Consider the following 15040-nt stretch of genomic DNA (forward strand, 5'->3'; position numbering starts at 1 on the left):
TGACAAACCTGGGATGTATTTGTACCCACACCAATATTGAGCCTGTACCTGGTGTGTACCAGAAGCCTAATTTAAAAACCTGGGGGAACAAATTGGATGCATGAAGTTTGAAGGCAGAACTACCTTCCTCACTTCTGGGACAATTGGCTCATTTTCAGTTTCATCTTCACTCTAAGGATTTCTCCCAGGCTAGTCTTTAATCTCGGCTGTTTCTGAATTCCGAGCTTTTCTGTCCCTGCTCCTTGGGCTGTTCTGATGCTTCTGCCAGATTTCCCAAGGCTCCCTCTCTGCTGGGGCTATGACCTGCTGAGGCCACCTCCTCCCAGTGTTGTAGATGGCCCTGGAATGGATTAGGTACTTTCTGCTCAGCAGCCATAGCTGGGGGTGTTCTTGAAAGGCTCACCCTGCTCCAAGAGTTCCTACTGAGCACCCTTATCGATCACTTGATGTATGCTAGGCTTGTGCTAAGCTCTCTATGTTCACTAATCCTCATAAAACGTTTGTCCCTCTTGCCATCCTATTTTACAAATGAGGAACAGAGAGGTTAAATAATATGCACAGAGTTGCAAATCCAGTAGTGGTGCTACAGTTTGAATTCAGTCAACCTGGCTCCTGAGCCTGTGTTCTTTACCACACTGCTATTGGCTGCTTCCAGATCTTAGCTTCCAGATCAATAGGACCTTTTATTGACTAGTTGTAGATCTTAGCCCATTTCCTGCAGGGTCCTTTGGTCCTAGATATTTGGGTCAGGTGCAGCTGTATCATGTGATAAGACAGGTACTCAATAAATTCTATTCAAGGATCACGTGTCAAACATCTGCTGGGTGCAGGACACTGCTAAATCACAAACCTGGAGTGGGAGTTTTCTGGTAGAGGAGAATTATGGCAATCTTTCATTGGATGACTAGGAAGGGAATCCTTTTGCTTGCAAGAACAGATCTGACCTGAGGCAAAATTGTGAGGTGTCTCATCCCTGTATGGCCTTTCTCACATCCTGTTCTGTTCTTCCTTCAACTAGGAAGCTTCTCCTCCTCCACTCAGGATATCTCTCCAGGCCTCTGCATCTGCATTGCACTCAGAAATAGGTCACATGCATCTCAATACATTTTTGATTTAAGCTTTATTTTTGGATAATCCAGAGGAACATACTTCAGCAATTGCTTGGTTCTGGAAAGGCCATGACAGGTATCCCCAATTTCACTGAGCTTATAATTTGATAGGTGAAAGTAGACAAAAGTCTTTATAATAGGGTAAAATGAAATAAGAGCTCTAAAGGGGAATACATAAGTGAGGGTGGACCCCAAGCCAGTTAATGAAAGGCATTGTTCTTTTCTGAGTGATGGAAATTTAAATCTTGAGTGGAATATTAGTTGCACAGGGAAAATAATTTTCAAAGCTCATCAAATTGTGCACTGAGTCCTATACATCTCTCCATGTGTAAATATTACCTAAAGAAAATATTTTTTCTTTGAGAAATTTAAAAGGCATAGTTTTAAAAGAATACCAGGGAGCAGACACAGAGTCATTCCCAAGTGTCATATAGGTAAATCATCTATCCAGATGATAAATCCATAAATCAACTAATATTTATGGAGCACCTAATTTGTAACTGGACTGTTCTTGAATCTATTGATGAAGAGACAAAGGTCTCTTGTCTTCACAGAGCTTACATTCTAGCAGGACCCTTCAGCTGGCAGAGGATGGGAAGATTTCCACTGGTCTCAGAAAAAGCAACTTGAAGCTCTGTTCCAAGCTGGCTTCAATAGTCCATGAAAAAGGGGGATTAGTGAAAAAGACCAGAAAGCAGAAAGTTCTTCTGTGCTTTATAGACTAGAACTGCTCTTTCATGTGGATCCCAGAAGAGCCTGCAAATTGCCCAGCCCTAACCCCAGAGTCGTCCTGTGGCTTGGGAGGGCAGAGTCTATACCACTTGCCCACCAGTGACTTTGTGGGCTGAGAAGACAGTGCCTCTGCCACAAGTCCTAGGCCCCTTCCAGCAGATCTGCAAACAGGGCATGGGCTCTGGTCAAAGCCAGCAAACCATAAGGTTGTAAAGTTATTTTCTGAGTGCTGGAAGAGGCAGGGCGGTGCTGGCACTCTTTGAAATCAAACCTATGTCCTTAGAAACACCATGGCAGGGCTTGGCTGAGCCCCAGCGGATTGCTTGGTGCTGCTGTGAGTCACAGAAACCCCAGGCAAGAAGAGGCCATCTGAGAGGGGTTGCAGGTTCTTTTGAAGTCTCAAAACCTTTATTAAATAAAGGATCCAGGAAGCCTTGATCATGCAGCAAAGTTTAATAACATTATATATAATAAAGGACAATGATGCAATGTATAATCACTGGTAATTAAAAGTGATCTAAGTGACATATAATCTCTGAATTTACAAAGATAGCACAACTTATGCAATAAATCACATTTCACACTTAGTCTTTTTCCAGTAACAACAATATGATGAAATTAGACGGGTAGAGTTGGGGTTGCAGTTTGTGAGACCTGTGTTAACATCTCTCATCTCCTCTTCCAATGTTTGCACCCCCATAACCCATTTTTTGTCCTTTAGTTGACCATACTTATATTGTTTGCTCTCTGTTCCATTTGTTGAAAACATGTATAAAGCTTCCAAGTGATTTGGGAATATTTGAAGGTTGAATAAGAGAAAGGAATTAAATTCAGAAAGAGCCTCCTTAAGCCTAAAAATATGAAAAACTTCAGCAGTCTTATGAAAATGACTGAAATGTCCTGATAAAACGAGGAATGGGTGAGCATGCCAGTTTTTCCCCAGCACATAGGAACCCTCCTCCAGAGGCTGCCTCATCGGCGGTGTGCCCAGAGCACCATGCTGGCCCCCAAGGGGAAAGACACAGGAGAAGAAAAGACACAATCAAGAGAGATGGGCACACTTTTGGAATTTGGAAACTGTGCACTTTAGTCCATTTTTTTCTGTAAAGTTTCAGATAGTAAATAGTTTAGGCCTTGTGGGCAATATGATCTCTGTTAAAATTATTCAACTCTGCCATTAGAGTATGAAAGCAGCCACAGACAGTAAGTAAGCAGATGGGTGTGGCTGTGTTCCAATAAAACTTTATTTAGGAAGACAGGCCCTCAGTTGGGTTTGGCCCACAGTCCCTGTTTTATTGGTTAAACAGCAACAGAGATAACTAAGCACACAAGTGGGTAAATGAGGCTGGAAAATGGAGTCAAGGAAGGCCATGTGTTTACTAAACCCCATTTCCTTTTCCTTACGGACATGTAGGTAGCCTCTATTTTTCCAGCCTCTCTCATAGTTAGGTGGGGCCATGTGGCTGAGCTCTGAATAATGGAGTATGGGAAAAAATAAAGTATGCCACTTTCAGTCCTGACCCCTGAAAGACTTCCCAGGAGAACTCCGTGCTCTCCATTGGTCTTCCCTTATCTGCTGACTGGAACAGAGGACCGAGTGGAGAACTCTGAGGCCCTGGGAATTGCAAAGTGACTTACTTGGTCAAAGGAACCCGGGTTCCCAGATAAAGGGGTGGAGCAGAGTCTCTCTGCTAGCACCATCAGACTTGGAACATGAGGTAGGCATTAACTTTTCATTTTGTTAAGTCACTGAGCATTTGGGTTGGTTTTTCACAGCAGCCAGGGTTATTTACTGTAACCAATACAGAACCCAAGGATCATGTTACTTTGTGCCACGGACCCTCATAAAGCCCCAGAAGTGGATGCTACACATATTTTCCAACTCAGGGTGGAGGGGTTTGAAATCGGCAGAATTATTTGAATTTGGAGGTAAAAAACCAGTCAGGCCCTGAAATCCTACCCTAACTATACAAAATCAGGGGATGACCTTTTTGAAGTTGTTTTCCAAATATTTTATATAAAATGAGTCCATTTAATTCTCACAGAAGTTTTATGAGCAAGGGTGTTCATTAAACCTTTAGTTATGGGAAGCAGAGACCAATTAAACTAGTTTAAGCAAAATTGGGGAACTTAGGATAAAAATATAGGGGCATTTCCCCAGACTTGGTGATAGAAATAAAGCCCAGCTTCAAGTCAGGCCTGGAGTGCAGAACAGGAAAGCCATCAGGACCGTCTCAGCTCTGCCTTTCTGAGCAAGCTGCTTTGTTGCTCAGTAACCCAGCTCTCCCCTATCAAAGATGGCCAAGCCCAGAAATAGATTTTCATTTCTTCCTTTTAAAAAACCAGGCCAGACTGAACCTGAGTCTCCTGGTGCCCATTCTAAACCCCAGGAGAGGAGGTCTGATTGGCACTGGGTGGTCTGGATCCACTCTGTCCAACCAGGGGTGGCCATGGCATACTGACACATCAGCGGAGGCCAATCCTAGGGGAAGCTGGCTCTTAGGAGGATCAGGGAGATGAGCAGGTAGTCAGGGGCAGAAGTTTTTTCCCTCATTTCATACACTGTTGTTCCCATTTTTTCCACAAGGGCAGTGTGGCACAGAGAGGTTGGTGAATCCCTAAAAAACACCCAGAGGCCTCAGTAGACTTGTACCACAGTCACCCTTGCTCCTCATCCAGCTGCTGTTTCTCACCACAGGTATCCAACTGACCCCTCATAAAGCAGTAATTGCCTTTTGATGTTTAATAAAAGTAGAGCCACCGCAGGTCTGGCTTTCCCTACCGTCCTTCCAGAGAGTTCCTTGAATTGCATGGACAGCAGGAGTGGGGTGTGAGCAAAAGAGCCAGAAAGCTCTGGGCTGAAGATTAGAACTATTGGACAGCCTCTGATAGAACTCAGCTGCTGGGATCTAGACTGGAAAATTCCTAAATAGTATGATTACTAATATTAATGCTACCATACTAAAGAGTATGGTTGTTAAAAACATTTAAAAATTGCACAAGTAGCAGTAGACTTAAATGTTCTGGTGGACAGGAATCTGATCCCTCAGTACTAATGTAGCACAGCTCTTAATACCTAGTATTAATCAGTAAATACTTGTTGAAAGATTGAATTTATATTTCCTGCAGAAAAATTAGGAAGTCCTGAGCAGCTAAAGGAAGACAAGACTCACACTTAATCTCATCACTACCTCTTGAAATATATCCCTCATATATTTTATAAAAATAGGATTTTATTATACATTTCTTCCTCCCTCCCTCTCTCTTCCCTTTCTTTCTCTTTCTTCCTTCTGCTCTCTTTCTCTCTCTCTCTTTCTTTTTTCACTTTACAATATTTTGGGACGTCATTTGGAGTGGCAGCCTAAGATTCCATCTCATTATCACACTTATTTATTGAAGTTGCTCTCCCTTTAGGTCATTTCCAGTGTTCCCTGTACTCTAAACAGACTGTAATCACTCCCTGGTATCTCCATCTGGAGGTATATCTGAGGCTGTTCCCTGGGGGTGCCTGGCCCAAATGGCATATGTGTTTTTGATGCATTTTGCCAAATGGCCTGCCTGCAAGGCTGCTCCAGTATGTGCTCCTACTGGTGCTGATTGAGATGGTAGATTTTCAAAGGTCTCATTTTTTCAAAAGTGCTCACTTCTGCTTCATCAAATGCTCTTAGGAAGCCTGTCGATTTTTCCTGTCCAGGCAAGACTCCTGTAGGAAAGACTGGCCTGGGCATCTTAGTGCTTCAGAAGGCAGCATGCTGTTAGGTACGTGGGAAGCGTGTTGGTGGGGCTTTGATCTGGACCGGCCTCTTGGCACATGAGCTGCCCTTTGTAGTTCAGACAAGAGCAGAAAAAAAGGACATCTCCATGTTCACACACACTAAAGCTCGCAGTGTTGTTTGACAAGCAGAGGGACTTCCTCTCACAATGTTTTTATCAGAAATTGAACCCTTTTGAGACCATGGGCCACAGGATATGATGGCTTCAGGAACATGACGCTGACCCAGCGTAGTGCAGGGTGAGTCTGAGGGCCATACAAGGCTGCAGCCTGGCCCCTTCTCACCTGGAAAGGGAGAGCGCCCGAGTCCTGCTTGGAGAAAGCCCTAAATGGCTATTATCAGTGACCTGAGAACCATCAATGGAGAGATGACCAAAAAGTATTGTGCCTGATGGTGAAGCACATTCACACTGAGGATAATTCAATGACCACAGCGACCCACACCAAGGCCACAGAGACCGTTTCTGATATGTACGAATTGCCCTAGGTTGCACAGCTAGTAACTAGCTGTTTTAAAATTGGGAGTCAGTTTCCTGAATCCTTATGGTCTGGCTTTTCCACTTCCCTGTGAGGAATACTCTCATCCTGTTCCTGCTCAGTTACATACCATGGGGTAAACCGACTGCAGAAGGGAAACACTAGGTCCATCCATTGAGGGTTTACTGCAGGGCAATGAGTGACTTTCTAAATGACAAGAGGTGCCATCATTCAGCCTGAGTCTTTGAGATAATCATGCTACCATGAGCAAAGAGACAAACTCATGAAAATTTAGTTTTCAGTCACTAAAATCCCTGGGTTATTCACGACTGCAGTACACTATCCAAAGGGAGGGGCCCAGGGGGGCTGTGGGGCAGGATGGAGAGAAAGCTGCCCAGGAACCGAGCTAAGCTATTCCAGACACTTTTTCCCTTAAGACCTGGTCACACTTGGCCTTGGTGTCCACCACTACCTGCAATTTCCACATTGAGTAACTGGCCTGTTTTGGGAGGAGAAGCAAAATGCTCATCTTCTTGGGAGCGTGGGTGGTGAGGAAGCGCTCAGGAACTGAAGGGCCTGCCTGTGAGGACAAATGTCTGTCTCACAGAACTACAGACACCCAGGGGGAGTAGATGGAGCTGCAGAGCCCAGCAACCTCTCTCTTCTCAGCAGCCTCAGCAGCATGTGCGGCTGCAGCATGCGTAGTTGGGTGACTGCTTTTGGGCCTTCTGTCCACCAGGGAGCCAAGCATGTGTCCTGTCTGTCCCCAACATGGACTTGCTTGGGGCTCTATTTTAGGGTATGAGTGGGGGCCTCAATATACTTAGGGAAACTTGGGGTCCAGCCATGCTCCTCATTGTCCACCTCATGTCCTCTCTGGTTTACACTCCCACTTTCTGACCTAATTTCATAGGCCTCTTAGGAAACATTGTGCTTCCCCATTTCATAGAGATGAACAGTCCTCTGCAGGTAGAGAATCCTAGGATCTGGGAGAGCCATACCTGCAAGCTGACGCCTGTTTAGAGTGTGGGCATTGGGCACGCCTAGCAAAGCTGGGCCCCTTGGCACCTGTCTTTGGGTAACTGGGTCATCACAGATGATAAATGTATCTCTGGTCTCTTTCAACAGACTTTCTGCTGGGCGCATCTCTATAAATCTGAACCATCCACTGTGCTTATAGCAGAGGGCTCTATTCACACATGCCTTTCTGAGTTCACCTGACAGTGGGAGCTTTATCTCAGCCATTCTGTTTTGTAGGGCATCTTCACTCTGTTGAATGGGCCCTTCTCTCTTTCTGTATCTGTTTTTCTTACCCTTGAAGAAACTTCAGTTTCTTGGAGGGTCACCTTCCTTGTTCCCTAAACTGGGATAATCTTTGGAGAAGAGGTGAAGTGCTTAGCCGACTCCTTGCCTTTCTGAGCCTCTTCAGTAGCCTTGGAAACACCCACCTCACCTCTGCTTCTCATGCTGCCTCCTCCTGCTCCTGGCTCTTCTCTGTAAAGAGTCCTGGCCTAAGAAGCAAGAGATCTGCAGTCTATCTCTACAGCTACTTTTGGCAAACTGTGTGATTTTCAGCAGCAGGCCCATCTCCCGGGTCCTCAGTTTTCTCCCCTGTAAAATGGCAATATTAGATCACCCCAAGAATGAATTTTATGCTTTTGGTCAATTTTCTCTCTCATTTTAGACCTAGCCTTCCAAGTTCCAGTCCTACAGGCCAATATGCTGTTTTTCCAGATATTTTCTTTGAATTCAGGTGTCTTCTGGAGGTAGGGCCTCATCTCCAGAGTGTGATTGTCCTGGTAGGCACACCACACCCTGTGTCAGGTTGGTGAGTGACATTCTGGAGCACGATTTTGTGGTGTCCCCTACTCACTGCAAACAATCACCCAACCAGATCTTCCTTGTCTATGTGTTGTCTTTCCTGTGCCCAGAGACTTCACTTGAAGCAAACTGTAAGTAGGAGTTTTCTCTCTTGTAGGCCAGGGGTAGGGTAGCGTGTGCTTTGAATCTATTATAGTCAAACACAGACTGACTTTCCATTTAATGTTGATGGTGGTGTCTCACATACACAGTTTTTCATAAAAGCCTGTGGCAGGGCACCACAGCCCACCCTTCTCACCTAAGAAGTGTCAGGTGCTTTGTTCATTGTTCAACCAAGGAATTACTTTCTGTGGAAAGAGAAAACCTGGTGCTTTTTCCCTCTAGAGCCCTAGGTAGGTTTTAAAAGCTTCTAGAATGGATTAAAAAAAGAAGTTTGTACTCTTTGGGTCATTCAGAAGAACTGAAGAGAGCTTGAAACCAGACAAATACAAACAGAGTCTCATAATCTCACATTTGCAGATGACTGAAAATGTACCCAGAAAGTAGGATGTGACCGAACGGATGATTAATCAAAGCAGGAGCCTGCCCAGTGAGGAAATCTTAAACACAAAATAAAACAAACAAAAAAGTAAACAAACAAACAAAAAAAACCAAACACCCCATAACAAAAAACAAAACAAAATCATAAAACCCCTAGACACAACAACAAAAACATGGGATAAGTAGTAAGGCTCTCAGGACTCCCCAGAATTAGCTCTGAGCAAGCTCATTAAGGCCTAAGTGGTTGTCGTCCATCTGGGTACAGCTGTGGGATGCACTCTGTGGCTTGTTGGAATAAAGATGCCTTGGCCTTGCTGTTTTACCAGCCAGCAATTAATCCCTTCAAAGCATCACTGGGGGTGGGTCACACATAACCTCCCCTGAAGAATCAACCAGACAGTAACATATGTCCCAGCTCACCCAAGGCCTTGGGGAGCCCAGCAGGACACTGCTGCCTCCAGCCACTCATCCTTCCAGGGATGGTTCCCACCCTGTCTCCTCAAAGGGTCCCGCCCAGCATCCTGACAAGCAGTGAGGCACAAAGTTACACTATGGGAAAGTCACCTAAGCTCTCCGGACTGGCTCTTCTCATCTGCAGCATGAGAATCTTGCACCTCTCCTATTCAGGGAGCCTCAGAGCTACTAAACTGAGGTCTAGAATGTAAAACAGCATGGAAGGAATTCTAACAGCAGCCATGTGCTGTGCTCTCATTACATGCCAGGCACTATGCTAAGTGCCTTCTTTTGGTTAATCCTATCAATACTCTTGTAAGGGAGATATTTGCAACCCCATATTACAGAAGAGAAAAATGGGGCTCAGACTGGTCAAAACTCATCCAAGGAGATCACAGAGCTGGCAAGCAGCAAGATTTAAACCCCAATCTCTCTGCTTCTCTGAGTGGAGAGACACCGATTCCCCTCAAAAACGTTGCCTAACATGAAGATTACAGATTGGGCTAATTACAGAGCTCCAGTCAAGCCTTCAGATGACTGCAGCCCTGGCTGAGAGCTGAGCTACATCAGGAGACACCCTGAGTTAGAACCACCCATCTAAGCTGCTTCTAAATTCCTGACAAACAGAAGCTGTGTGAGATAATAATTTTTGTTGCTTGAAGCCTCTAACTTTGGGGATAATTTATTGCAGAACAATAGATAACTAATACAATATCTTGGCTACCATTCATTGATCCAACCAACATTCATTATTTATTGTGATAGGCATCATGTCACATGCTTGGGGTACAGTATGAGCAAGATTATATGGAACATATCCTATAAGAAATGGTCATCTTGCAGAAGATGTGGACATTAAACAAGCAAATGAGCAGATAAGAGAACGCTGAGAGGGAAGAGGCACCTTCTTTAAAGTTTAGCTGTGGGGAAGTTGAAGAGGGAGACCTTAAACCCAAGTCTTGAGGACAGAAAGAACCAGGAGGTTCTGGCATTTTCCTCCCCACCTGTCTTAATGTCCTCACTTTTTGCTGCCTTAGGTTCTTTTGGAAATAAGGCAGGATGTTAAAGAAGCTGACAAATGAAATGGTAGAGAATTCTTGTTTCTCTTAGGGGCAGAATCTCCCCTGTGGAGAAAATGGCCTTTTCCGGGTGAATGATTTAAAAAGCCCCCTGGGAGAGCTGGTACAGGCCAAACAGCTCCCCCTACGGGCGGGAAGTGGAGCGATTTAGAAGCTGCCTCGGAGAGGGTGGGGGAGGGCTGGAAGCTAAGGAGAGACTTGGGGAGAAAAAAGTGTCTAACAGGAATTTTTATTACTTTGTTGAGTGGTGTTGAAATGCTCTTCTTCCCACAAAATGGCCAGTAAGATCACTTGCTCTGGAATATTTTCTGGTGTGGGTTGGCTTTTTGAAGATATGACAAAGTACCATGTCCTCCTTCAAAACTGGCTTCATGTAAACCTGAGCCTGTTCACAGGAGACCTGCTGCTTGTGCGTTAGACAAGCACAAATACAGTGAGTGGTGCTAGTCATAACCCTAAGGAAGTGCTTTCGGTCCCCATCGCCATTCTGAAAGGATGGCTATGCCCCTGAAGCTCTCCAGTGTCACCGCTGACACTGGACAGAGGCTGATGAGGCCTGAGGCCCGGACAGGTACTAGAGCAGCTGCCAGCACTCATGCCAGCGTGGCCTGAGGAGGTGCTAGCAAACGTCGGCTGGATGCACGACTGAGTGCTGGCCAGGCTGCTGCTGCCTCACCCTCAGGGAGGGAGGGGGGTTCTCCCAAAGCAGGGTGTTCATTGCAGGACCCCAGTTCTAGGCCTTGGGCGTTGGAGTTGGGCCTGGGACTGTGTGAGAGGTAACACAGAACTGAGGGCGAGTTGCCACTTCCTGCTGAAGCTTGCCCACCTACTGGAAACAAACTGCCTGGGGACCTCTTTCTTCCTCTGGGGTGAGTTCTTTCCCAGGGCACCTTGGTGTCTGATATGGATAGGCCTCCATTAGCCTTTAGATAGAGAGTACCTAGACTTTCCTGGATTTGGGTGAATGGGACTTAGCTTCAAATAGGAACTTCTGCTACTTACACTATTCCCTAAGGATCTAGAGCAAACTTAAGCCCAACAGGGTCTGACGTGCTCAACCTGTACTTTGCAGTATGGTAGCCACTAGCTGTGAGTGGCTATTTCAAGTTAAATTAATTACAATTAAGCAAAATTTAAAATTCAGTTCCTTAGTAGCACTAGCCACATTTTAGTGCCTAATAGCCACATGGGACAATTGGCTACCATAAAGGACGGTGCAGATTACAGAACCTTTCCAACACCACAGGAATTTTATTGGACAGCCCTGTAACCAGTCAGCTCATAAAACAGATTCTGCTATCAAGGAACCAGCTATTAGGTATAAACAAGAAAACTACTCGCTCAGGATAACCAGTGGAAGTGAAGTCTGTCTCACACATGGGTTAGGCACAAAAGTCAGCATACATGGCAAAAATAGCTTCATGTCAAAATCCCCTTAAAAAATCCCTTAGGAAGGGATCGCTTTGGAGGCTAGTTCTCAGCAAACCCACCACTGCGGTTTTTCATCCAGTGTTGGAGCAGATTTTGTTTCTGTGGTTGAGTGCCAGAAGAAGGATCTGGTCTTTAGTTAGGAGCAGTGCACAGGAAATATTGGTATCTTTCAACATGGGCAGATATGACACTTCAGGGAGATAGAGGGTTCAGCTAGGAGAGACGCAGGAAGCAGAACCAGCTGAAGGCCCATCTGAGTGTCATCCCATTATCAGGCTCTCTGCTCTTACAATGGGATAACGAGTGGCATTGCCCACAGTATTTAACAGTTCTTTTCTATATGTGGTGTTTTTGTTTTGTTTTGTGTTTTGGTTCCCAATGTGTGGAGCTGGAATACAGTAGATGCATTTATGATCCGATTTCCCCATAGATGTTCCACAAAGCAGCCCTTTCTTGGTCAGGGGCTCCATTAAATAGAGGGTCTCCTCTCCACCAGAGCCCCACAGGTTTTGTAATCAGCTAATTCTTTCTTTGGGGGGTTAGAATTTCAGCTACATTACTGAGCTTTGGGAAAGCTTGCCCTCTGCCCTCTTGACAACACCGGCCTCTCAGACCAGACCTGAAGTTGCTATATACTGGGACATCTGGTGCAGCACAGAGGTGCAAAGGGTGTTCAGGCCCTTGGAGACTCAGCTGAAGTTCTTTAGATTCATATACCCTCCTGAGTCCCCCAGTAAGGGGTGAGCTCTGGCCTCTGGAAATCCTGTGGCACGCAATATTCTGCCTACTCAGTTGGGCCTATATATTGACATTCGTGGTTTTGTGTACTTTATATGCGCATGACCTGTCTTTCCAGTTAGATCATAAATTCTTCAAGGGCAGATGGCCTATGTCTTTTATCTCTTTTCCTAACCCACAGAGTCTAATATGGTGCCTTCATATAAAAGTGCTCCATTCATTTCTAGTTTCATTAAGAGCAATTCTCTTATAAGATAGAGGAATTATGGACATGAACTAACTGTACAGATATGCTTTAAGGGCACAAACTATATAAAAGGCCAGTATTTGCCCTTCCAATGTAGCAAGCTGAAATTCTAAATTTTAAATTAAATTAAAAATTTTAATTTTGAAGTTATTGAGGATGGAAAGAGACTCCCAAATCAGGAATTTACATCATTTCCAAAAGCAAAGAGAATGTTAGTTTCCTTAAAGAACCTCCATCTTTATGAGGCAATCCCACTATGTGACTCTAATCAGAGCCTTAGGAGAGCAGGTATATTTCCAACCTTCCTGAAAAAAAAAGAGACTGTGATCTTGTGGTCCATAGTGTGCAAAAGTTTGTTTGAGGGTTTTAGAAATGTGGAATAAATGAATGGCTAATTAGAATCTTGGCATAACAGACCACACTACTCCATGAAGATTCTTATTCTAAAAAATTATTTGTTTTGGGTAGTTTCTCTCGTTTTATGCTTATCTTGTTTTTTTTAAATATAGCATTAAAAATCATTTTATGGTGAACAAAATATCATTTTTATTACATTGGGAGAAACCCATGCTTTCTAATATTGGAACAGCTATAATAATTCAGAGTAAAAAAAAAATCCCTCAGTATATTTTACCAACATCACTCTAAATACTGCCTAATATACTGCTAGTTTTGACTAGGCTTTAAATAAGATAGGTTTAAATGAAATAATCTGAAATGCGTATCTGACAGATTAGACACAGTCAAGGATTATCACTTTTAAAACTGTTCCTTTACAAAATTCTGGACCATTATTACAGAATTGGAAGTATGATTATTTTAACTCAGGCTTTATCAGCTCTAGGAAATGTTTTACTCCTGTACAACCTGTTGTCTCCTCTGGGTCTCCAAACAGTGTCTCAAGTGTCATTACTGCCATTTCCCGGAGGAAACAAATGAAGGCTGGAGGTTTAAAGCACACACAGCACATCCCTGAGGCTTGGGTGCCCCGTTCCTACTCATCCTCACCACAGCCTCACCCCTTCTCTTCCTCCTATTCCCAGACCAACTGTTTAGGTAAGCTTTGATTATTTGCATTTATCTTTTCAGAATTACTGACAGAATACTGACAGAAAGGGAGGTGCTGGAGTTACTAGCAAACATCACCGTTCTTACTCATGAAAGCTTGGAAGGCTTCCAAAACCCCACATCATCCCCAAGGCCTGTGGCCAGCGTGCCACCTCCCAGGCCCATCATTTAGGGATGGTCTGTGTTGCTCTGTCAAACAGTGAAGCCTCCTTACTCTCTCTGTCTGCTCACCTAGTCACCATCTTTCCTTCGGACACGGGCGGGTCTATCTAAGCAAGAGAAAACATCAGTGGCCATTTCTTCCCCTTCTCTCTTGGTTAAGAGTTGTTCCAGCACCTTGTATACACCCATTTCAATTAATTATGACATGTATGTCTTGCAAGGCAGTTCTTTGCCTTTTGCAGGAGACTTTTTTTTGGAATAAAATCACTGTGAAATTAACATGGCGATTAGGAAGCGAGGCCACCACACAGTATTGCCGACAAACTTAGCTGCATTTTCTTGTGGGAAAGGAAGACTTGAAATTCCTTTCCAAAATGCCTTGAACAGCTCATTTGGGCCATTACCACCTACCCTGTGACCTTTTACAAGTTAGAAGCCACTTGGTGTATTTGCCTCACAGAACAACTGGGTGCCACCTTGGTGGTTCTCCAATGAATGACTAAATTGAAATGCTTGCCAAGAAGGAAGGCAGACTTCCCCCAGAACCTCAATCTTTCTGGGAGCATCCACTGTTTAAAATAGGTGTCAGGCTGCTCCTGAGGTCCTAACCCAACCCAAAAAACAAGGACTTTTGCAAAACTCAGTTGAAAGGCATTTCCTTTTACTATAGTGTTTTTGTATTTGAGGTAGGGGTGGGAGTGAGGAGAGAAGGATAAATCAGGGATAATGACACACAGTTTTAATGTTATGACAGTTGCATGATTTTTTTTGGCAGAGCATGATGCCCTGTGTTGACATGCAGTTTTATATTAAGGTATCCACAGATCAGAATCTCACAGCCCCGTACAATCCAATACTGATTCACTGAATGGTTATGGAATTCACAAAGGCAGAGCTGCTTAATTTGGGATCCAGGAATACCTATACCATCCAGGACGTTTCTTAAAAATACAAATTCCTGGGATCCACTCTAGAACTACAGATACAGAATTTCCCAGGAGAGAGGCTCGACTTCTGCCTCGTTAAGCATGCTCTCAGCGTGATTTTTATTTAAGCATCAGACACCTCTCTGTTTTACTCACTGATGTATCCTAGTGCCTAGAACATTGACACAGCTCAATAAATACCTGTTGAATGAAGCCCTAAGTGTCTGAGGCACTTGGAGGCTCCAATTACAGGTATCTTTCAGATCATCTAATCCAAAATTCTGTCATAAAACAAGTACAATGTCATATCCCATAAGGGACCTTCCCAGCTAGGCTGAGGTGTAGGGGAAGCGCTCCTGTCTCTGCCCAACAGCCTCAGCAAATTGCCCCACCTTAAGAAGCCTCTCCTTCCTATACTTACTGGAAAAGCTGTGACAAGACCAACCTCATAGTTTTGCATCCTTAAAAAATAAAAATGAAAAAAG

Source organism: Manis javanica, chromosome 1 (assembly GCF_040802235.1).
Source record: "Manis javanica isolate MJ-LG chromosome 1, MJ_LKY, whole genome shotgun sequence".
Taxonomy (NCBI): domain Eukaryota; kingdom Metazoa; phylum Chordata; class Mammalia; order Pholidota; family Manidae; genus Manis; species Manis javanica.